Source organism: Simochromis diagramma, unplaced genomic scaffold, assembly GCF_900408965.1.
Source record: "Simochromis diagramma unplaced genomic scaffold, fSimDia1.1 OVJJ01000723.1, whole genome shotgun sequence".
NCBI classification, from domain to species: Eukaryota; Metazoa; Chordata; class Actinopteri; order Cichliformes; family Cichlidae; genus Simochromis; species Simochromis diagramma.
The window spans coordinates 64,686-88,420 of record NW_024387508.1 but is presented as its reverse complement, the minus strand read 5'-3'; the positions used below and the strand labels follow the sequence as shown (position 1 = coordinate 88,420).

The 23,735-nt window shown below is 39.3% G+C and overlaps 1 long non-coding RNA gene across 1 annotated transcript; it reads left to right on the top strand.

The window, feature by feature from the left end:
- The first annotated feature begins 16,760 nt into the window (after positions 1-16,760).
- On the top strand, positions 16,761-18,849 carry LOC120725784. Its single transcript, XR_005694212.1, has 2 exons — positions 16,761-17,135; positions 17,478-18,849. It is a non-coding gene; the product is annotated as an uncharacterized LOC120725784 (long non-coding RNA).
- Positions 18,850-23,735: the final 4,886 nt, after the last annotated feature.

The window sequence follows — 23,735 nt, the reverse complement described above, 5'->3', positions numbered from 1 at the left end:
TACGGCGAATGATCCAGACCAAGAGGCCAGCCAGCACAGCTGGCCTGCCCACTGGCGTTCTTGGTCCAGGGGCTCATGGGATACCAGGGCAGCCCGGTGGAGCTGGTGGAGGTGGAGCAGGGACTCCAGGGACTGCCACCATACGCCGAACCCCCTCTACCAAACCTGGCGTGAGGCGCACGTTATCCAGTGCGGGGCCCATCCCCATTCGACCACCCATCGTGCCTGTCAAACACCCACTGTCCCTGGAGACTCACATTCACCTGGTGCAGGTGGAGGGCACGCTGGTGGCGTACCTGTCCGTGTGGGGAGTGAGGAATGTGTGTTCTTCACTGGAGCTGAGGATTCACAGGGAGCGCTTGATTATGTGAAGGCATCACCAAAGCGCCTCAGCCTGCCTAACACCGCCTGGGGATCAGGGGCTGCGTTAGAGGTCTATGCTCAGCAGCATGGGGGCCTTGCAATAGGAACAGGCTCGGGCACTGGATCAGAGGAAGATCAGATGATCGCAGCCAATCGGCACAGCCTAGTGGAGAAGATTGGCGAGCTGGTAGCTAGTGCACACGCCCTTGGTGAGGGCCAGTTTCCCTTCCCTGCCCTCCCTGATGACCCAGCCCCACCACCAACTGGCCCCACTGACACTCAGACAGGGACCGAAGGGGCAGAAGGGTCTGGTGACATGCTGACCACCATCAGGAGAGGAGTCCGTCTTCGCAAAACCGTCTCCAATGACCGCTCAGCTCCCCGTATATTGTGATCGGAGGAACAGCAGAAAGAGGATGATGCTTGTCAACCGAGAGGGAGTCAGGTGTTGGTGTGATGCAACCCAACCACCTAGTACATACACAACAACCTTAACCATGTAGGGAAAGCTATAATATAACAGAAGACGAATGAAAACAGAAAACATACACAAAAAAAAGTTAAAGACACCATTAGAGTAATGATATATAATATATGATAATAATAACAATAATAATGTTAACCCATGCTGACAGTTAAAAGTTAAATGCTGAACATTGACAGGCTCCTAGCAGGCCACTATAACTAGTGTGTGTTGGACGCAGTTTGTCTTCTATACACCTTCACCCAGGGAAGGAAAGACTCACAGGACAAAAAAAAAAAAAAACAGATATGATTTTTTTAAAAAGAGGCAAAGAAAGAGAGAAACGCTGGGTTCTGTTCTGTTTTGCCAACTTACACCTTTCCCTATCCTCTTCTCCAACTAACCCGACTGTCTGATCCCAGATGAAAGACTGATGACTGAACGAGGGGCTGGTGTGGACGAGAGAGAGAGGGGACTCAGAGTGCCATGTGAGCAGCTGGGTTTGAACCCAAGCTGTCTCAGCAGCAACACACTGTACTTATTAGCCCATTGAACTGAAGCTTTGGTATTAGTACGGGGAGCTAACAAGCCAGAGGGCCTCTCTGGTTCATCCTAATGAAAAGAATCTTGGAAAAAAGGAAATATCCACTGTTGGCATTGAACCGTGCTAGTGCCCCCTTCCCCCTCTCTCGATCTCTGCGTAGTGAATGCGTGCATTCATGGGTGTGCATGTGGGCAAATGTAAAACATGAGTGTGTGTATACGTGTGACTAATTGTGTGTATGTGTGCGAGGAGGGTGGGTAGAGCTCTGCTGCAGGACAGCTGGTTACCCCAATGAGGGCAGGGCTTTTTTCTCCTGTGTTTGTGCGTGTTATTTTCTTGTTTATATTGTGACGTCATTACCTTGTTACCGCTGTACGAGAAGTTACAAGACGTACTCCAGGCGCCTAGATATATTCATATATATTTTCTAGAACCAGAGAGAAAATGTTAATCAGAAATGGAGCAATAAATGTTTTTTATTTTTCTTGTTTCGAAGAAGCGGCTCGATGGAGGATTGTAGATTCTCATTTGTCACATTCAGGCAATCATCAGGAATGCTAAATTACACATCGACTGTGAATTCATGCCTAGACGGTTTGGCGTGTGTCTCTCTCTGTCCCTGTCTCTTTCTGGTGAATGAAATGGATTACAAAGTCTGGGGGGGGGAAGGAACACTGTAAGCACTTTGATAGGGGATAGGTAATTTGATACAATAGCCAGTAGGTGTTGTTGTAGTCATACTGTATGATAGGGAGTGTGACAGTTGAGCGAGCTGGTATCCAGGGGGGAATTATTTAGTTTGTGAAAGAAGAAGCAGAAGAAGACAGGGAGGACAAAGAGCAAGTGAGAAAGACTGGTTGATTTGGGAGATGGTCGAATGAGATGGGATAAGAAAGTGTCAGGGCCATACAAGCTATTGCTTGTTGTGGATTGTGACGAGCACTGAAGTTTTAATGCTGTGGCCGCACTGGCAGTTAAAGGACTGGTCACATAATGAAAAAAAAAAAGCACAGTATAGACAGGTCAGACTGTATAAAGCAGATTCCATACTTTCCTGCCAGTTTTATTTTCTGTCACTGAGACTTCTGCCTCATAGCATCAGAGGGGAATGTAGGTTTGATTGAGTTTCTACTGGGACACAGACCTTTAAAAAAACTAATAAAAACAGCTTTTCAGAATAAAACCTTTCCACTGTGAGTTTAACAGTTGAAAATTCGGTTTTCCTGTATTATGTTATTGTAGAGAGGCGAAAATGTCAAAAATTGGGCCAATACAGTCAAAACTATAAACACACCTGTGGTCGAGAACAAATCTAACACTTTTACTTGGATATTTGCCTCTTAATACTTAACAGTATCAAAAATTAGGGCTGTATTTTCACTGTCCAAATCTTCAATGACAGCTGCTTATCTAAAAAATATCGTCTCACCTGTAAATATTGTCTTTTTTTACATTGTGGCCACACAAAGTAAAGCCTTGAACAAAGCTGACAATACTCTTTTGCCTTAGATTTACTCTGTATGTTGTCCTTTCTAAATAAAACAAAGATTTTAATCAAACAGCATAGCACACATAGCACAGATGTAATAAAACACTCGAAGACATGTCCAGCTTGTAGCTGACAATTTTTGACATTAGTTCTTAGTTCTTTATTTTGGTAGAGAGTGAGGGATTACTGTTTGAAACTAAACAATAGCATTAAAATTGCTATTCAACAATTTGGAGGTCTACATGTTTATAGTCTTGACAGATCAAGAGACTTGAGATCATTTTCAACTCTTCAAATAAGAGACAGGATGAGTTTGCCTAGTGCAGGGGGAGTAAATTTGTCAAAGTGGTTATTATGCGTAAAAGTTTTCTTAGCTGCCCGCAAGTTCCTGAAAGTTTTGCTGTTGCCCAAGTCTTCGATTGAAAGTTGGACTTCTGCACAGGGTTTAAGGTGAGACTGCCTTTGAAGCTATTGAAAGCCACCATTCTCAAATCCAGTACAAGTACTGGAGGACTGTAACAAGTATGTAATCTAACCTAAATTTTTCAGATTCTTTGGCCAGCTGGTTTTAAATTAGCTCAATCACATGCAACATAATTATTTAGCCCCACATTTATTCAGTCACATAAAATGAATGTATTCCCAGCAGTGAGACACAACGCTGGTGTCTGAACACAAAAAGGCCGCCCCAGTTCAGCTCAGGATATGGCTGTGTGAAAGAAACTTTTATGAACATTAAGATGCAAGAAATGGTGAAGCCGGCTCGCTGATGACAAAGACGTGGGAATATTTAACTTTGCAAGTTGACAGAGAGGAAAAGATGTGTGAAATAAGCATTTCACTGCCTGTTCATACAATATGTACTGTATGTGCTGTACTTGTTAAAGAGAATCAGGCGCACAGATTTGGTATAAAGGTTTGTTAGAAAATATTACATGGAATATTTAGTTGTTTTTTTTTCTTCTACAGTACTGTTTGAATGTTTTGTCTTAACTTTAATTAATGTAAAAAAAAAAAAAAGAAAAAAAGAAAAAACTCCAGTTGTAACACAAACTACTAAGCTGTGTAACATACGGATGCAGGACGTGTGGGCCGAGAGTGAGTGTTGTCCTTGTTTGGCTGTTGATCTTTAGGCTAGTGAACTCTTCATCAACATGTCTGTATGCTCTTTTAGCAGTGACCTGAACATAGCCTGCCGACATCCACTCTCCTATATACTCTTTTTGTCAACTTATTTTATTTATTTTTTTTGCCTTGAATAGAAAATTGTTCCAGGCACATTTGTGGCTTCTTTAGAATGATTTAATATAAAGTGTTGGAGTTGGAGAACAGATGTTTTTAACATAGGCACCCTCTGCAAGCACACCATTTTTTTTTGTTGAAGTTTGCAACAGTGCATCAAATAGGGGATGTTTTAATGTTCTGTCAACAGGAAACTGTGCATTTGTTGTTACATGTGGATGCTGTGTGATGAATCTGACTCTGAATCTTAGAAGTTGAAAGGGGGGGAAAAAAACATGTTTTGAGTGAGAAAAGTGAAAAAGAGTTTCTCCTAAACCACCTGTCAAGGTCACCATGTCCATGAATCTGTATACCTGAATGTATGACATGGTGAAGGATGGCATCCAACTCTGTCTGATTTGCTTAAACTATTGCAATGTCAGAACATTGTTCCTGTACAACTGGGTGATATTTCCTCTTTAAACAACAGGAAAGCAATACAGGGGTAGTGCATGTATGTGCATTCACAATCATGATCCACTGTGGGTATGATAAAGGAAAATACCATTGTTTTGTAGACTGTTGTCCACCTTAAAGTTATTCCACACTACATAGCTCTAATGGTGTTATTTGGAGTTCAGATATCTTTAAAGAGACAGAATAAATAATACACACTGGAGAAGAAAATGGTGTATCATCCTCACTGACTTTGAAAATTTACCTTGCCTAAAAGCTGCTGTGAGGTGTCATGCACCACCAAATGGTTTAATAAGCTGCCAAACCAAAACACTGAGCCATTCAAATGGTAAAACTGGGTGTTAGTGTTGGGTAGTATGTTTAATTTTTCAGGTGGTTACGATGAGTCCAACAACTGGGTACTGTAGATATATTTGCAGAATTTTGCAGCAGAACCCATATCGCCTAACTCCAAAATGGAGATCGGAACCAAGACTTCCATATTAAGATTTATTTATTGTCAGTATATTTGTCTAATTATCCAACCCTGCTAGATAAAAGTAATAAAATGTGAGGCGTTAGGAAGAGTAGGAAAACTCTGGGATCCTGAAACTCAGTGTGCAGCATGAAGTTACTGTAGGCGTTAACCTAATAAAGCTATGCAAGGCTTGATCACTCAGTAGGAAAATTTACAATTTCATTAGGATTATTAATTCAGCTATCTCGAGGCACTTTATATTACATGCTATATATAATGTAAAGATTCTATTATAGGGGGAAAAAACTAGCAATCCAAAGATCCCTTATGAGGAGGCACTTGGCAGCAGTAGGACATTTAAAAAAAACTCCCTTTTAAAAGAAGAAAACTCCAACAGAACCAGGCTCCTTTTGTTTAGTGTTTGACAAGATACTACTTCCTGTAATGTTCTAAAAGTTTCCCAGAGTTGTGAGAAGCCTAGCCAAGATTCAAGATTCAAGAAGGTTTATTCTGTAATACCATGTTTTTACATGGTGTTTACAGACATACACAGGCTGAAGCAAAATGTTGTTGTGTTGTGCAATAATCAGCAAACAATAAAAATACAGTATAACAACCAAGCTGCAGCTTGATGCGACACTCAGCAAACTCAGGCATAAACAATCACACTCATCCAGCTAGCAGCAGTCCTCTCACGGAGAGGGATTGAATAAGATCAGCTAAGTGTGTGTAAAGTCCCAGATTAATAGAAAACTTTGCCACTGAAAAAGGTTCTAGTCTAGCACCAGACTTAATCGCTTTCTGAGAAACGGAGCCCTAGAGCCATGAAATATTCTAAAGTCCTGCAAAAGTTGCATGTTGAGGCTATGATTGTTTTCTTCTCCAGTGGGTGTGATTTTCTGAGTATGAGAAGCTGACTTCAGTCTTCATAGCTACACATGACTCCCTGAGTCTGAAGATTTAAGTGCTGCATATTTATTGAATGAAATGAAAACTAAGGAATAAACTGCCAGTTATCTACAGGAAGTTATTCCTTTAATAAAGTTTTAATAATGCCCTGGAGAACAAGCACTCAAATTATAAATAACAACTTGGGATCAGACAAGTATTCTAAAACCTCTGAGTTTTTCAAATTGAATGAGATCACGGCAGCCTAAAGGCACACAGTAAAAGGTTGAATGGTTAAGATGACTAAAAGACACAACACTGCTATTTCCTTTAAAATACCCAGTTTACAGCACAAGAAATATCATACTAAATAATAATGTTTTTAAAATTCTAAATTAACTGTGTAACTAACTGAACAAGCTGGAATAACTGTGCTACAGTGTAAGTTTACGAGTGTATGTGTTGTTCAGTGTGGGCCCACCTTCAAACGGAGTGGCTGCTGCAGAAACATACAAAGGCACATAGACATACATGCATGCAGGCATGCGTGGAAACACTTGTGGACATATTAGAAACAGGACTAACATATAGAACAATTTCCTCTTCTGTTAATTACATAATTTGGCTCAGTCAATGATATTACCACAGTTTACTTTCCATTTTATATTAGCTTTCTTGTTTTCTATCAAGGTTAATGTGTGAGCTTCTTTAGTAATGCACACACTTAAAAACATGCACAGTACTTAAAAATACTGTGTATACTTAAAATACTGCACAACAAGCCCTAAAAACTAGAAAGCTATATACTTTTCAATGATTAGCACCAGGCTGCATAGAGCATGTGAAAGGACTAGTTTAACATTTTGGAAAATACTTACTTTCACTTTTGGTGAGTGTGTGCATTAAAGAATAATTCATAGCCAACAGATGGTAATTTTAGCATGGCGAGGTTTGGAAGCTGTAGGAAACCCAACCCCTCCAAACTGAAACATTCCACCTACCTTTATACCTGTAGTTTACTTAGTAATACACTTTTTTGTTTAATCTGAAAATGTAAATTATACAAAGTAAGAGGTTAACTGGCAAGTGCTGTTCCCACAGTGAATGACTCACACTGACAAGAGAATAAAGAAATAAGCTCATAAATTTTCCAAAATGTTAAGCGGTTGCTTTAACTTTTAATGAAAACATGATTTTTTTATTTTTTTTTTTGGATTATGTAACTGGAGATGGACTGAGCTGAAAATTCCTAATACCATAATTGTCTGAACAGCCTGGAGGTATATGAAAGCTACCAGTTAGCCATGCTAATGTATGTTCCTCTATTCCCAGACATTTAAACTTGTGTATCCCCGTCTTCTCTCCCTTTCCCCTATTGCCATTCAACTTTAATCCACTTTCCTCAATCAGTACACACAGGGATAATGTGTGGCTGACAAATCAGAAAACAACACTTGTCAAGATGGGAGCCCCATTGGCATTACTCTGTCTCTCTGTGCCTCGCAGCCCATCAAAGCTAATGAAAAATAATTTTGATGAAGTCTTTATTTTCACCATAGTCCACAGTGAATACACACTACGCTCAGTTTATTATCTTTCTGTCTTTCCCTTCACCCTCTTCCCTCCCCCCTCCTTCTGTGTCTGATTACTGTATGTCAGGATGCATGTGTGGATCCAGTGTGTCATAATGGCTAATGGATGCTATCATTTTGGGACCTGGGTGTTTTGTTCAAAATGCTGGAATCATTAGGTAGGTTAAACTTTTCCCTAGCGTGCACATTAATATCTGCTGGTCTCAAGGCAAGCAGATGGATCTCTAACACTGTCTCAGTGCTAGATTACATTTTAATTAATTTTGATCAGGCTTTTTACGGCATCTTCCTGACATCACCTCAAAGGCTGTTCATGTTACTTGGTTTCTCAGTGAGCTTTTGTCAAAGACACTATGTGAGCATTTTAAACTAACAGTACAAGGTCAGTTAGGGAGACCACCAAAATACCATATGTAAATAATTAAAATATATTGCAGTTCAATTGTGAATTGATTTCCATTGTGGCAAGGAGTGACAAAGCATAAGAGTAAAAAAGGGTAGAATATAAAAAACCTGAACAACATACAGGAAAAGGTTAAAACACTAACTGACCTTAGGATCAAGCAAAACCACACCAACTACAGCTGTAACACCAATTTGTTAAGCGTGGTCTTGTAACCCAAATTTAACTGAAGGTTGATTTCAAGAGGAAACAGTTCTTCTCTGATTTACTTTAAGTAGATGATACATGTTAGCTAGCTGCCTAGCAATTTGTCTTTTGCAAGCTATCATTAGCTGATGTCATCCAGACAAAAGATGGCTTAAAGCAGGTTTGGCTTTTTTAACCCGAGTCCTTCGAATAGAAATCTGTCCACAGGCTGAGAGTCTCATTTCTAGGGAAGGATTGTTTACATCATTTAATACATGAAAAACAACAACATTGTCTACTTTTAACTAAGCATTCAGTGTCGCCAATTTCACATGTTCTGTTTTTGATTGGCATGGCTCAGGAGACAACACTACTAAATTGATATCTTGCATAAAAGTCATTTTTCTATCAAAATTGCTGCACATGTAATCAGCTTTTTTCCAACTGCTGTCTGAATTATTTCTTCTGAAGCCATTTTACATCGCTGTTATAGAGAAGGGAGAAGATGCAGCAGTCAGCATCCTGTCATTTTGCTGTTAGTGCAACAAAGTAAAATTAAAAGTAGAGCAGAACAGAAGTTCAAACTGCATGTTGACGACTGATGATGAAACTTAAGGCACGGCCAACTTCTCTCAGCCGGTAAACTTCATGACCCAATACATATCCGTTTCCCTGGTTACGGAGATTTATAGGCGGTTGGAAGACTTCCACTGTGAGCATTTGCTCGCAGCATGAAAACAATGTTAGAAATCTGTATGGAAATAACTTCCCTTTAAATATTGTATACTTACATAATATGCTACATAAGATTTAAAAATGTCTTCATTAGAAATACCCCAGTCAAAATGAACATAATGTTCTTGATTGTTGACTTGATCTAAGTAAGGAAACCACAATGCTGGCCATTGAAGAACAGATTGTTTTATATTTTGATCAGACAAAAAAAAGTTTTGAGTTGCTCTATATACAACCCACTCGTTTAGCCATCTGCCCAAGTTATATTGAACTATGTACTTGTGTATGTGTGTCTGTATGAGTGTGATTATGTGTGTTGTACAAGGAGAGATGGTTAAAACCCCTACTGTTCCTCCCTTCAACCTCCCACACACAATCTGTCAGTCTTTCCTGCTGTCTAATACGGAAGGTATCCACATTACTACACACACACACACACATATACACACTGGTCTGAAGCAAACATGACTAAGGTTGATTCTCAGAAGCCACATGAGGGTACCTTGAAGTCCTCTATGAGATCCTGATGTAACACATTGCAACCTCTTGTCATACAGCCATGCAGAACAGAGTGGCCGAAGTGGCCTCCCGGTGCCACTGTCACTGCAACTAAATTGAATGTCTTGGTGTCTATACTCCAGTTCCAGTAGTGTCTCTTGCTCGCTTGCTCTCTTTCTCGACAGCCGACATCTGAACTCTCAATGAAATCTCTACAAAATCCACAGCTGAGGCATTTTCTGAGGGGCTTTTTTTCCCAAATAATAACATTGTGAGAGAGTCAACACCTGCTTCTTCTTTCTGTACAAACCAGTCTTTTAGCTCCTCTTTTTCCTCCTGAGTAGCCCTGCAGGCACTGTGGTCTTGTCTTTCTCTCTTCTCACGCCCCCTCACTTCCGCTTTTTTTCCTTTAATTTATTGTGAATTGATTTCTAAGTTTGGTTCGCCTCTGTCGCTGAAGGTGAAGATTTCTTTTCTGTCTTCCTTTTTGTAAGATTGACCCTTTTTTTGTTAACTTTAGTCACTGCTAATGTAACAAAACGCACTGTGATGATTCCAGTATTAATAAAAGTTGTACTTAAACTGTGTGCTGCTGTGTAAAACGGATCTTTTTGTTCAAGAAATATGGTCAGAATCCTAAACCATCTACAGAGTTTAGTATGCACTGTAAGAAGCGATTCAGTATGGGTCAGTGAATAGTCTGTGTGGCATCTATAGGCCAGTCAGCGGTAGAAAGGTTAACTGTAGTCACTGAACCAAAGAAAGACACTTGCACTTTCAGTGCATAATAACAGTGGTTAGGAAAAGATTCCATATCCCATTGGTACATATTTTCCACAACAATAACTTTAGGCAGATAATGTAAATAAAAAGTGGAATGTCCAGGTTAAGTTAGAGTTAAAATGAATTACACTCTCTCTCAGATGTATATAGAAACATTAAATAGGAGTCTGCAGATGAGAAAAGAGTAATATGTACAGGTCTGCACATACATTCTGATAGAAGCTCACATTTATATAAAAACATGGTCTTTATGTGTATTGCACATTCCTCTCCATATGCAGAATACAAGGCCTTATGTATGTGGCACACCTTCAAAAAGGAAGAAGGCATGCCAGTTATTCAAGGTCTTTCTCTCTTCTAAGCTAGAAAAGAAGTGCTCTAAAGGGCCGTCTCCAGATGAGTCTATATTCTTACAAATAAGGTTCCTCTGTTTAGTGAACTCTATTAGACCCGTGTTATCGTTTTTTTTTGTTAACTCAGTTTTCCTGGGTCTTTTCATGTGTGTTATGAATAAATCTTCTTTTTTCAGTACCGGCACTAGTTTTATTTTGTTGTATTTATCCGCGACACCTTAAAGGCCGGTCCGTGAAAATATTGTCGGGCACAAACTGGCGCAAAAAAGGTTGGGGACCGCTGAGGTAGGGCATTAACAGGGAAAGAGGGGCACAAAGAAATACTTCTGTCTTATTCTCATTTAAAATGTCTAGCTTTTAATAAATAATCTTACAACCAAAGTGGTCAAATGCATAGAAATCATACATATATACCAAAAAGAAACTGTACATCACTGTCACAACAGTGTTTGTTTTCTTTCAAAGGCTTTATGGCTTTTCCTACAATACCTGGTGGGCGGGTCTCTAGTCAAAATGCCCGGGCCGATTATTTGTCCCAGTCCAGCCCTGAGTACCATTATGTACAGCTACTTTCTATAACGTTGATATTTATTTAAACTATTTTTCTCCAAGTGATCTTTCTGAGTTAACTTCAGTAATAACTTCCTCCAAACCATCAACGTGTCTTTTAGGCCCCATTCCTACAAGACTGCTTAAACAAATCCAACCATTAATTAATCCTTCAATCTTAAATATGACCAATTTGTCTCTATTAATCGGCTACAGCTTAATCCATTGTTTAAAAAGCCATCCCTTGACCCAACTGTTTTAGCTAATGTCATAAATTCTGGAAAGAGCCACCTGCACGTTCATTCTTTTTCTCTGAATTTAAACCAGTTTCATTATCCCATCTTACTGATATAATAATGCACATGAAACCAACTACGTGCCCCTTGGATGTGTCACCTATACGCCATTTTTCAGAGATGTGCTGAAGACAGTCGGCCCTAACATCCCCACTATTGTAAATGGCAGTATCTCAAATGGAACTGTTCCTCATTTGTTTAAACAAGCTGTTGTCTAGCCACTTCTAAAAAAAAACCTGGTTTGGAGACATCAGTTCTCTAAGCTGTCTATTGTTCTTGTCTAAGGTTCTCGAGAAAGTTGTCCTCCACCAATTATCCCCATAATTGGTAACACACATAATATTCTGGATAAATATGAGTGTGGTTTCAGAGCCTTCCACAGCACAGAGTCTGCTCTACTGAATGTGTTCAATGATGTGCTTTTAGCTGCTGACTCTGGAAAAAGTACAGTACAGTACACTTTCAACCACACAATCCTATTAAACCATCTAAGACATGTGTCGGCATTCAAGGCTCTGCTCTAAAATGGTTTGCCTCTTACCTAGAGAGCAGATCATACTCTGTGATGCTGGGTAACAAATACTCTTCCCCAGCTACACTCACTTGTGGAATACCTCAGGGCTCTATTCAGGGCACTGTCTTATTCTCCTTATACGTGCTCCCATTAGGCTCCATTTTTCAGAAACACCAAATTTCCTATCACTCTTATGCAGATGATACACAGTTCTACCTCTCTCTAAAACCAGGTGCTGATAGCACATTGCAGAAAGTCTCAGATTGTCTTAGCGACATACATTGCTGGATGTCTCTGAACTTTCTCAAATTAAATCACAACAAAACCGACATTATAATTTTGGGTAAGCAGGACTCTGTTAGTCTTATAAGAAACGACTTGGGCCCCATTATCAGCTAATGAACATCCTTATGTAAAAAAAAATCTTGGTTTCATTTTTGATTCTACCCTTAAGCTGGACAAACAAATAAATTCAGTTGTTCATGGCAGTTTTTTCCAACTCAGGAGCATTTCTAAACTCAAAAAAATCCTGTCATCTAAAGACCTGGAAACTGTTATCCATGCTTTCATATCATCACATCTTGACTACTGAACTCTCTCTATTTAGGCATCTTTCACTTAAGCCTGTCCCGCCTGCAACTTGTTCAAAATGCACCTGCAAGGCTCCTGACGGGTACCGGAAAGAGAGAGAGTATTACTCTGATACTCGCATCTCTACATTGGCTGCCAGTTAAATACAGAATTGATTTTAAGGTTTTATTATTTGTTTTTAAAGCCCTCTGTGGTTTGGCTCCAGGTTACATTTGAGATCTTCTTAGCCTGCACTTACCCACTCAAACTCTGCGCTCCTCCAGTCAGATGCTTTTATTAGTTCCAAGCTCCCAGTTCAAATCTAGGGGTGACAGGGCTTTCTCCATTGCCGCCCCGAGACTCTGGAACAGTCTTCCCCCTTTTATAAAATCCTCTTCATCCTTGGAAGTCTTCAAATCGAATCTGAAGACCTACCAATTTTCCAAGGCTTTCAGAGCTCTCTGACACCTCTTTTATTCTGTTTTAGCTATTCTGGTCTGTTATCTCATTGGATGATGTTTGCATGTGTATATGTATACATGTATTTTATGTTCACGTATGTGTGCTTGTGTGTGAATGTGTACATTTTTGTATATGTATGTGCATATTTGCATGTACACATACATATTTACAAACATATATGGATGTCTTACAATGTTTTCTATTATGTTTTCATCTTATCTATTTTAATTATTTTTATTATATTATCCCTCTGTTCAAATAAAGATGACTTGACTTGAAAGAGTAAAACAACTAACTGATCATCTGGAGAGGAATGTTTCAGTCAGGTTTCAGAGCTCATCACATTTAGTGAAGGTTACAAATGATCTTCTTGTGTCTTCTGACAGTGGACTCATCTGTAGTCCCCTGTCTGTAGGTATAACTGTAGGTATTAAATGTATTAGAGGTGGTTTGAATCATATCTATCTAATAGACTCTAATTTTTACCTCTATTCAAATGATACCAAACTTTATCTGTCCATTAAGACAGATAGCATATACCAGTTAGTTAAACTACAGGAATGTCTTAGAGACATAAAGACCTGGATGAGCTCTAATTTCCAATTTCCAACTTCCAAATTCAAATTATAGAGGGCTAATATATAAAATATTAACCAACTATGTAGGACTGGTTTCCATTGTGCAATATCTCTAAGATTGCAAACATCCTGTCTCAGAGTGACACTGAAAAACTAGTTCATGCATTCATTACTTCAAGGCTTGACTACTGTAATTAGTTATTATCAGGATGTCCTAAAACCTCCATGAAAAGCCTTCAGTTGATGCAAAATCCTGTACTGATAGAAACACCCCTCTCATTTTAATGACCTTATAGTATCATGTCACCCCATTAGAGCTTTCAGACTTACTTGTGGGTCCTAGAGTATTTAAAAGTTGAATGGGAGCCAGAGCCATCATCTTTCAGGCCTCTCTTCTGAGGAACCAGCTCAAAGCTCTACCTTTAAGATGAGGTTTTTAAACTTTACTTCCTTACATTCTTCTAAGAAACTCAATGGGGATGTGGCAAATCCCCATTCAAGACATTAGCACAAGTCACCATCAAGCGTGGGATCTACCAAGGAGACACTTTGTCCCCACTGCTGTTCTGCACAGGCCTGAACCCCCTCAGTGAGATAACTGACTGGCTGCAGATACTGACTACGGAATGGATAAATCGTCAGCAGGCTCCTCTGGATTACAGCAAGCTGTACGCCAGGAGTGAATGAGGCATCAATTCACACCACTAGGATCTACAGCAACAACATTTGAATGTCATTCAAACTGGAGAAGTGTAGTCAGATAGCAACACAGAGAGGGAAGGTAGTCAGAGCTGAGGGGATCACACTACTAAAAGGCAGCATTGCAGATATTGAGGTACCTGTGAATCCTACAGCTAAATGGGAACCACCAAGAGGCTGAAACGAAGCTGAAACCAAATACAGAACCTGCAGAGAGTAAGACAAGTCCTCAGGAATCAGCTAAATGAAAAGAACAAAATCTGAGCAACCTATGCCCTCTCGGTTATCAGATAGTCTACTTGGACAATGAACCGAGCCAAGATCCTGTGGGACTTGCATACATTTCTGGTGATGGCTAACCAACTGGACATAACAGTGGTGAACAAGCAGAAGAAGATGGTCATAGTGATAGATGTTGCCATACTGAGCGATAACAACTTCAGGAACATGGAACACGAGAAGCTCGAGAAATACAAGGGCTGAGAGAAGAGGTTGAAAAGATCTGGAGAGTGAAGGCAAGAGTGGTCTCAGTGGTAATTGGAGCACATGGAGCCTCTGGTGGAGGACCCAAACTTGAAGGATAAATACTATGTGCAGGCGGAGAGGGGAATTGAATATATTATATAATTATGAATGAGATATTGTCTATGAATTAGAGCATATAGCACACTGAGGCAGAAATGAAAAATGAAAACAAGAATTTTAAAATCTATTTGGACGGCTAAAGAATTTCTCAAAACCCACATACACCTTGCAAAGCTTAGCCTTCAGCTGCTCTTAAGCTGGATGCTTTGAAAATCTTTTGTTTGTCGAGAATCAAAAGGGCTTCAGCTGAGAAACTATACTGTGAAATACCCAATCATAACCTTTGTGGTTATGAACAAATCATGAACGCTTCCCTATGCCTTAAAGATCCTTACCATTCTTTAATTAACAACACATTTTGAAGTAGCCAGTATCTAGTCATTTAGTAACTAACAAAGGTTGAAACTCAAAGGATAGTGAAACTTCTAAATGGCAGGAATGTTGGACAAGAAAAATTTGTATGATTAACAGTGAAAATAAATAATGATTAAAACCATGGCTAAGAGTGTTGGAAATGCCTGTACAGTTTTATTCTGAAGCACAGACATTGATTTCTTGGCCAGAGAAACTAAACCCCATCCTGATTACACCTTAGTGAACATTGCAGTTGCTAATGCTGAGTTTGCAGTTTCCACTTCAATTCAGATTTTTCCAGGTCATTGCTCCTGACAAAGAGTTATAGATCACTCATGAGGCTGGAAATGAAGTGAAAGAAATTAGGTGTATTCTACTGCGTGCTGGTAGGGGGCAGCCAAGACCTTTAACTCTCAAATGCAGAAATGGGTCTGAAGCAGACAGAGCAGTGATAGTGCATGCTTACTGTACACACATGTAAATATGTTAAACAACATGAGTTGTTCAGGATTATGTCACACAGACATAGGGACATCATCAGATGGCTTACATTTCTGAGGCAAACTGTGGCAAGGTACTCTAAAATGAATCTAATTAATTTTCCTGCGAATACAGTTAAAGCATCAATAACTTCTTTCTTTCTTTCTTTTCAAGCTTGAAACAGCCGAAAACACTTTTCATTAGCCTTCATTATCGTTTCTGGAGATTTATGTTCCATTTCTAACAATAGCTGCCGGTGGTGGCTATCATCTGCTGAGAATTAGTGAATGGTCTGCTGGTTAACTGAGCTAAATCTTGTCAGCTGGTTTTGATTAAAGCACTTGATAGGGCAAGGACAGACTTCTTTTACTTAACACCTACTCCCCATTGCCAGCATGGAACCACACATAGAACTTTAATTAAAAATAAGTGGGGCACAATTAATCTGAGGGAGGCAAGCTTCATTCAAACGCACAGCAGCTTGAGACTGTAAGCCCGTTATACTGCCTTTTGTGTGTGTGTGTGTGTGTGTGTGTGTGTGTGTGTGTGTCCATGCGCTCTTAGCTGAAGTGAAGTGAATGTGTCTCTACTCTTCTCTTCTCTTCTCATACTGGGACTCTAATTAAATGTTTAAATCGTGTGGCTCAGTGTTAGCAGCACTAATAGCGAATTGCTGCATGACATATTGAAAAGACTCACGTATTGTTGTGATTTTATTCATAGGGAAGTAGCACAGACACTGCAGGATAGGTATATCAGCAACTAATTTTACTATTACTTTTAAACTTTGCTTTTTAAATTAGTTTTCCTGCACTGTCAAACAATCCACCCAGTGAGTGCACATTTCTGTCGACCTAAGAATGTGTGTGCTTTTGCCTTCGTATCCAAATAAACTGAAGTAACATTCAAAGCATGCCATGCTTTTTATCTTTTTTACTTTGTGCAAGGTTTATGGAGAGAGTTTCACATTCAGGGTAACCTGACCCATACTGTGCAAAAATATCCCAAAGGTAACAATAACCTGAACTGATTGTTATGAGTAGAACAACATTATATAGTGTATGTATGCATTCTTATATATTAACTGTGCTTGGAGAGCATGGTTTATGCACATGCATAGAAGTCTACAAGACTTGGTTTTTTACAATTAGTCTACATAATCCACAGTGACAAAGTGAAAAAACATTTTTTCAAAATCTGAAATCTTTAATTTACAAATGTATCAGATCCTTTTCTGTGGCTCCAAATTGTGGTCAGGTGCGGTCTATTTGCTTTAATAAGATGTGCCTAGATCCTGATTGGAACCCACCTGTGGTGAACTGAACAGACAGGACATTGTTTAGAAAGGCACAAATTAGTTTATATAAGGCCAGACATCTGAAACTGCATGGCAGGGCATAAAAACCCAAAACGTCCAAAGTAAAATTGATGATGTAAAGTGTAAAATCTCTCAAACTGAGTTACCAGAATTGTGGTACCTTGGTCATTTTAGTGACTGGGACCAAAGAGTAACTTTAACAGGGCTTGAAAAATTATTTTAGGGATAAGGACAAAAGGAAAACCACCTCAGCAGTGCTCCATCATTGAGGCTTTTGGGTAAGTGATGAGGGAAAAGTTTTTCTCTGTCAAAAAGAGAAATATTTAGGCTCAACTCCAAAAGTCAGGCACTTTCACTAGTTTGTTGCCCAGTAATCTGATCCCTAACACAAACCAGTGGTAGTGGACAGTGTCGTGCTATGGAGTTTCTTTCTTAGCTGTTGGAAAAGTAGGCAAAATTGAAGGGGGAATGATTATAAGCAAACACAGAGTTATTGGGCTGTCAAAAGAATGTTTGTTTCAGTATGACATACTGGAAGTATCTGACTAGCATTGAGTGGTCTAACCAAAACACAGACATAAAGCCTATAGAATGTCTCTGGAGGGACCTAAAAATGTCAGTTCACAGATGTTCCACATCCAATCTATGGAAGCTTCACTGGATCTGCCAGGGAAGAGATAAAGTATTCAGGTGTGCAAAGTTGTACAGTGGAAACATACAGAACAAGACCAAGCAAAGTACTGAGTCTAAGGTCTTGATATACTTTTATACATGTTAGCATTTGATTGAACAGGTATTCAGAAAACTGCCCTAATTACTTGATTACAGAAGGAGAACAAGAAAGCCAAGAACAACATGGAGTCTTCTTACAGAGGGCTTGCAGAATCCGTGTCTGACGAAGTGCGTGAAAAACAACCATGCCTTTAACTCCAGCAAGTCATCTCCTCGGGTCTCTTGAAAAGTCTGTTAGACAGCTGCAGCTCATAAACAAAAACTCTGCTAGAGTTGTGACATAGACCACAAAGGCTAAAAACAAGCCTCCAGTTGTGCTCTCGGTGTCAGTGAACTGGTTTTAAAATAGTCCTGCTCATTTACACACTGGTTTAGAGTAAAAATACATCCCATAGTTTCTTTCCCATATTTTCAAACCCAAAATTGTTGAGAATGTTTTGTTTTCCTCTCAGACAAAACATGGTGAATAAGAAAATATTGACTCTTGCTATTTTTAAACTGAGACAGAAATATATTATGTCTGCTGCAATATTTCCTACTGTGGGCACATGAGTGTCATGGATTAATGAAAGGAGTGTGTGAAATATGTATATAGTGGTTAAGGAAGTGTAAATGTGATGGCCATTTTATCTTGAAGAAAGAAATCCCTCCATTTAACAAAACACACAATGACATTGTGGGTGAAACTGAAGACAACCATTCTTTCTTCTTGAATGATTATAGTGCTGTAGTGGTTTTCTGCAGCATAAGAAACTTGTAACATGAAGCCTTTGAATCAGTCAGCTCAGTTAACATGATTGTTCTATTTGCTGTTTAAAATTTCAAGCATTTGAGATTTACTGCACGTCTGGTTTCCAGGTCAAATAGAAACTAATTTTATAAATTAAACAAACAATTCCACTTTGACAATCTGGGAAAAAATGGAAATGGTAGGGTATATGTTTATAGATTTAGGGTCACATTTTATTACCTATTGTCATTTAATAAAGTGGCACCTCTTTCCACTCTTGTTGAACCAAAGTACATGCCGTACCACAATCTCACAATAAACTGGGCCATTTGGACTGTCAACAAACACTATCATGGCAAAGGAAATTAAAAAGGGAAAGGTGAAAGCCCTAGTTTTACTTTTGATGAAATCCTAATCATAGAGCAACAAGGCCAAAGATGGCATGTTTTTATTATTACACTGATCAGTGGCCTGCTGTGACACCTCACAAGGAATCGCAAAGATCTCATGTTTAATATAAGTATATATTATTGACGATAGACGGAGGGCATGGAGGGAGATGGGGAAGAATTAGTGGAGAGAATAACAAAGCAATGTTGCTTGAGATGAAAGGGATCTGGAGCTTGGGTGTCTTACACAATGACAGAAAAATGCCAGTCTTCTCATTTTGCGACTGTCATCATATCCTCGACATAGCTGTCAGGCCTGAGGGATAACGGCGGCTCCTTGGTCTGAAGCTGTTGAAAGCTGCATCAGAAATCACAAAATACTTCAGCTTACAGCAACAAACCATTGCATGTCTCTTCTGCATACATAGTGGCCTTGAGTACTGGCGACAGAGAGAGAAGGAAGAAAGAGGGGCGACTTGGCGGTAGAAAGAAAGGCTGTCTCAGTAAATGATGTGCTATATGCTCTTGCAGCATGTCCACAGCAGAGGGAACAACAAAGGGGGAAAAAAACAATATAACAAGTAAGTATGTTTGTACTGACAACGCACCGAATGTGCACAAATTACAGCAGAACATGAAGAGTGTTCACAGACACGTTGAAATGTTTTGACAGAATCTTTCAAATTACGAATTCCATCATAATGGTCTTGGTGGGACATCCAAGGTCAGCTTATCAAACTCAGCTCCACGCTCACCAGTTTGAGCTGGACTTCAACATCTTCAACATGTTTGCTTTTTTTGTATTTTAAGATGAAAAAGAACAGATTCTTGCAATATTTGAACTGTGCTTATGTGCTCATTACCCTTCCATTCGATACGCTACTTCTAGATGAGCAACTTGGACAAATATGTGCCTGCCTACATACTTACTTATTTTCAAACAGGGCATGTATGTACCACAGGGAGACCTATCCCACTAAACATTGGACTTCCGATAGATATGCAGTTCATGTCTACACTGGATCCGTTGGTCCATGACCAACTCTGTATGACATATGCACATATGAACTGGACTATCTGCTCCAGTCTTTGTCATTGCGCATATTTCGGAAACTGCCTGCGAGAAGCTGGGGAACATTTCTGCGCGAAATCCACCCTGCAGCTACTTTTTTTTTTTTTTTTTTTTTTTTTTTTTTTTTTTTAGCATCAAAAGCCCGTGCCATCTTGGAGATGTCCGCTGATCACTTTGCATTACTGCACACAACTGTTCGTACAGGTCCCACGAGCATCAACACTAGAAGTTCAGTAGAAGTAAAAAAAAAAGACGTCGCCTAGCGTTACAAAACAACCAAAATTGTACGTCCCAAAATGCCATATAAAAGACGTCACTCTGACGTCAGTTTGCACCGTGGGATTTAAGGCACTCGCCTACCTCAAACAGCATTTTTGAGATAGATAGTAGTTGTAGTATAGTGTGCCAGTAGTATTGTTTCTAGCATGAAATCAGGTAGTGGTTGTAACAAGAAAACACTTTTGTTTGAGTTTTTAATGATTTTTTGGGGGGGCTGAACTCCTTACTTTTAGGTTGTTCTTTTATTTAATTTTATTTTTTTTCCAGGAAAGAGTCTGCTTTCAACGTGTTTGCTTCAGTATTAAATTCCTGTACCACAACAAAAACAATACTTTTTGCTCTAATAGATATTTTCAGTCTAACAAGTAAACACAAACTAATATGCCTACCACAATTCAAGCCAGACAGCTGCACGTATTGAATTTGTAAAAAAACAAGTTTTGCAGTTATTAGCACAATGAATTAAAATGAACAATTAAGATATAATGGGAAGAGGGTTGGAGAAGTTTATGTTTAACTCAGGTTAGACAGGAGTGGTTGATTTTTGTCCGTGTATTTATTTAAGAGCTGCACACAAAATATAGAGAGGGAGAACAAAATTGTATGCCCCTGAAAACCCAGCGTTCATGTTTTGCCTTGCAGCCCCTGGTATTCCATCAGTTATACCTGAAATTAACACCAAACTAACCAAATATTTGGTTATGAGATGATTTCCATTCAGCTTCCCAACCAGCTGAATCCCACAAGGCTGTGAGCTTTCACACCCGTCAATCACCACTAATGATTTCCTGTCTGTTTATTAGTTGCCTTATGAATGTTTTTGACAACAAGTTAGACTGTGCCCCAAAGATACGCCCTGGTTAATATGCAAAAACCCAGATGACTCATATTTTAGTCTATACTGATTATTCACTTTGATTAATATCTCCTCCTCATTCTTTCCATTTTTCCAATATCTCTGTCCTTCTCCCAAAATATACCCTTGTCCCCCCCCAACACAGACACACACAGACTTTTCTCTTTCTTTCTCTCTTTTTCTTTCTCTCAGGCTGTTTGGGAATGGTGTGTTTCTCCTGTCTGTTGATGACTGGTCTGGCATTGATGGCTGCAGTTAGCCAGAAGCCCACAGCAGCACACTCACTAATTAAAGACAGCTAATGAACGACAGCATTAGCATTTCAATAAAGGCTCCCGCTCTCTCTTCACAGCTGCCTGGCTGCTGAGTTGTTCATGATGCTGAGTCTATGGCCAACCACATAGAGCTATGATGCTCAAAGGAGGTGATAGGAAAGAATCACCTACATAGATAGATTTGCGAAAATAAAACTAAAATCCTGATGTGGCTCTTAAAGGTGCGTCAAATCTGAAAACGGATAAAATACTAAAATTTCATCATCTAGACAAATATCCATTATGTTGCTGGCTCATTCATAAGCTGATCGGGGGGACTATTATCTCAAGAGCTGATAATTTTCAGGCTTCATTCACCATAGGAAATAACTATTGCTATGCTAAAATTTCAGGCAACAGTCCATACAGGATGGATATAATCACAAAGGATTTGTTAGCTCAGCTGTAATGATTTCAGTTTTATTTACTGATAAGACCCAATCAGGTAATGAACATGGATATCAAGATGACTCTTTCTAAAAGCACGTTTCTGCTCATCTAGACTGAAATAGTTTTCAGACCAGCTGTTTCATCGTCCTTTACCAAGTGCCAGTTTTAGATGTTCTTAAATGGCAGAGTCATTTTGGCACTGAAGATATGATACATAATTTCTATGTATCAGTGTTTAAAATATTATATAAAGATTGTGGCTATACCTGCCTCAAAGGATGTCTATGCTTTAGGAGGTGCAGCTGCATTGTTCCACTTTGTCAGCTGCACGGACACAGATTTAAGTGCAATGGCCAATCTTCTATCGATGCATACTAAAATTCCTGTAATTTACAATGTGAGCACTGTATGTGTAAGCTTTTCCTGGATATGGTTTAATACATGCATATACTTAGTGGATGCTTTATTAGGTACACCTTGCTAATACTGGGGAGACCCGCGTTTGCCTTCAGAACTACCTTAATTCTTTGCGGCATGATAGCATCACACAGTTGCTCCAGATTTGTCAGGTGCAAATTCATGATGCAAATCTCCTGTTCCACCACATCTGAAAGGTGCTCAATTGAATTGAGACTAAGATGCTATTTGAGCTGTAATGTTCCACATCCATCCTTTATATTACTGGCATCTTGAAACTGCAATCATCTATTATGGCAGAAAGCTTAGCTTGTTTCATGTTCATAGAAAACTGTAGCTGTCTCCATTTAACAATGTTTCCATCTCCCATTAACAATGACATGAGCTAGGCAAGCTGAGAGACCAGCAGCATTTGCCTGGTGGTTGCACATTACATGTGCACATTATGGATAAACCTCTGGTTTTTAGAGAGAAAGTGATGGGTGCCAGGCTGGCTCTAATTTTAGTGCTCCGAGATCAGTTACAATCTGTGCTTTGTGTGGAAACACAACTAGTATTAGCAAGTAAACGAGCTTCATTGAATTATCATCGTACCAGGTGAGTTTCATCTTCTGATTGGCTTCTAAACTGATCACTCAACTTCCTGTGGTATAGTGAAGAGTGGAAAAAAACAAAACAAAACAAAAAACACCTCTGCTAATCACTTTAGCCAACCTGTTGAGAAAATGGAGTGTGAAAAAGTTGTTAAGAACTTCTTTAGTACATTGGCAAGTAAAGCTTTGATGATGATGGAAAAAGGAGATGACAGCTCTGACCATGTCTGCTCCAATAACAGTACATTCAACTCAGCAGCACTTTTGGAAATAGCATCTTTAAGAATGTCCCAATGTAATATGTTTACCTGCTGTTTTGCCAATATTGCACCTTCATCTTACTAAATATGTTTAGTGCCCCCACAGATATTAAGTTAACCATTTCACACACAGCTGAAGCCTTTTAATTGGGCTTAGTTCTTTTTCTTTGTTTTTAATAAATGTTCCTCCTTTTAAAATCAAGATGCAGGTCTGCGTTTTTGAGTTCATGAACAACAGTTTGTTTTTTCCCAGTGATATGTGGTCCTCACAGCACAGCCACTACAAAGCATAGAAAGGCAATTGTTTGTGTGAATGTAGTAGTAGAAAAGTGCTTAATAAGAACCAGAGCTATTTACCATTTACAAATATGACAGAATATAAAGCTTTTAAAATGTGCTCACCTGAACGATATAAAGCTATTTTAATATTAATCAATTTAATGTTGATTGGGAAACACACAGATGAGGGTTGTTGTCTGTGTTTCTTTTTTGTTTGTTTGTTTTTTGTTCTTGGGGATGGGAGGAAATTGCCTTTCTGTAAAGGTCACCACACACCGCTGTAGTCGAGCACAGTTAAGTCATTGTCGTGTTCAGGTAGCCAATTTGAGATCATCTGAGGTTTTTTGACATGGTGCCTTCTCCTGCTGGAAGCAGCCTTCAGAAGATCAGTACACTGTGGTCATAAAGGATGAATGGTCAACCTGAGCAAATTGCAGAAGTGGCAGGATTGGCACCTAGTTGTTTTCTGCTGCTTCAGCCCATCTGCTTAAGGGTTCAGTGTGTTGTGTATTCAGGGATACTTTTCTGGATACCTTGGTTGCAGTGAGTGGTTATTTTAGTTACAAT